This window comes from Lactuca saligna, chromosome 7, assembly GCF_052625555.1.
Source record: "Lactuca saligna cultivar CGN05327 chromosome 7, ASM5262555v1, whole genome shotgun sequence".
NCBI lineage: Eukaryota > Viridiplantae > Streptophyta > Magnoliopsida > Asterales > Asteraceae > Lactuca > Lactuca saligna.
The window spans coordinates 73,528,674-73,531,065 of NC_136423.1; positions in this window are offsets into that span (position 1 = coordinate 73,528,674).

Sequence of the window (2,392 nt, forward strand, 5' to 3'; positions counted from 1 at the left end):
CCCCATATATATGAGTTTATGGCCCAAGCATGTTCCTTGGCCGTAAACTCCTTCAAATGTCTCAAAATTCATGTTTTAAATGTTATAAGTCCTTTTCATGAAGCCATTAAGCCATATCTAAAGTCAAAAATTGCTTAGGATGGGTTTTAGAGCTTAAAAACCCATGTTATATGAGTTTACGGCCCATGAAGGCTCCATGTCCATAAACTCATGAATGTGATCTTAATCCATCCTTTGAACTCGAATTTGAAGGCTAAGAAGGTTACAATACAAGCTAGGGAAAGTACCTTAGAGATTTGAGGCCTTAAATTTGAGTTTTGGACCCTTAAACTTGGATTTAGGAGAGAGGTTAGAGAGAGAGTAGAGAGAGGAAGAAAAAGCTTCAAATGAGTGCTAAAACACGTTTATATAGGTCCTAAAACTTGGACATGGTGAAATTCTACCCGATACCGGTCTTAAACGAAGCTTTAGGTCGCACCCGATTAAGTTACCATCACCCGGCAGGGACGTTTCTAAAACTTATGAAATAAATATTTTGGGCTACTTACATGAATTCCTGAGTGGTTTAGACACTCATTAAATTATAATAAACATATAAGTTTAAATAATTTAACCCAAAGTGAAAACGGAACGAATTTGATAACGACGAATTTTTCGGGTAGAACGGGTTTTGGCGATGAACAACTTCGGGTTGTTACAGAGTTCCCTAAAATACCACATACACAAATAAAAAGCCTCTCATGGCTATAACTCAGCATGGACCCCCCGGTCTCATGCGTCTCGGTGTGGACCCTCTGGTTGTGTGTCTCAGTGAAGACCTTCCGGTGTCCCAACATGGTTTGGATCCTCTAGTCATGTCTCAGTGGAAACCCTCTGATCCCACAACTAGGTTTTTCATATCTCAGTAAAACAAAGAATATAAGATATATATCACACAGACAAAATACACAATATGATGTAACTAAATTAAGCACGAAAGACTCTCCGATCACACAAGGATACCACTCATGGTAAGTATAGTGAGAAGACTCACCTCGAAGCAAGCAAACAAATACACCTCGTACACGAATCACCAATCTAGCCTGCGCCTAACACATATGATAATTATCTCTAATTAAAATCACAACTCTAAATAAACTCATACTTGCTCCTCTTTAACTCTTGGGAAGCGTAAAATACCATTATACCCCTCTATGGTCTCTATTACTCACATTTGGTCAAAACCCTAAAAGTCAACATAATTCAACTCGAGACAATAGTCCATGTTGACCCAAATCGTCAAGTGCATCAAAGAAACTCGTCGACTCCCCTCGTTTCCTCAGAAGCCTCATGAAAACCAACTCAACTCGTTGAGTTGACCCATCAACTTGCTGAGTTATAACATGCTCAGACTCATCAGGATAAACACTAACTGACTCGTCGAGTCAGCTCATCGACTAGTCAAGTCCCTTAAGTCAAAATTCTCATTCAGATGGTTTAAGGCGGAAAATGCTACTCTATACTCTGGATCTGACCTCCTAAATCTCGAATATCACATAAAGCTTGCAACGTTACATTCATGCATGGAATATTAACTCAATAATGCCAATACAAGCTCTTACAACAGGTTGGTGCTCAAAAGCTTGCCTCAAGCTCCATAAAGCTTGTGTCTTTCGGCTCACATGACCTCTTACAGTCCAGATCCGAGGTTTCAACCTCAAGATAGGCTGAAGGGACTGAATAACATAAGGTGGATGGGTGAAACCCCTATAAACTTCCCCAAACCAGGATCTACACAAAGTATGATCAAGTTAGCATCTTTTACCTCCAACAGAAGCTAACCACTGGAGAATCTTTAGATCCAAACGTCCCTCCCAGGACCAAGCCAATATGCTCTCCAAATATTCTTCCAAAGTTGCACAAGAACATCCAAACTAGTCTTTTTCTCTCTCACGATGGATGGAACCGATCCAGGGTTTCTCATAGGGCTCTCTAGAGATAAGGCATGCAGAAGTAAGGGCTTAAGTCCCTTTAAATAAGACACAAACCCAGAAAATTAGGGTTGTCCAAACAGCTCCAACTCGCCGAGTTGGTCTCTCTACTCACGAATGTTGGTCACTAAACCCACATGGCCAAAATGACTCCTCTTGCCGAGTTAGGCATCCAACCCGTCGAGTTGCCTTGCTAAGGAACATGAATTTCTAAAATATGATACCTAGAAATTTCGGGATGTTACCGCAAGGGAAGTGTTCAAGGAGTGTACCATGAAATTTAATGTTCATTATCATGGAATTGTTTCTAGTAACAAAGTTCTAATGGGACATTCTGCAATATAGTTGGCCCGATATTTATGACATTGAACCCTCGATATGTAAGGTTGAAATTCCAATACATTTTTAGACAGTGACATGAA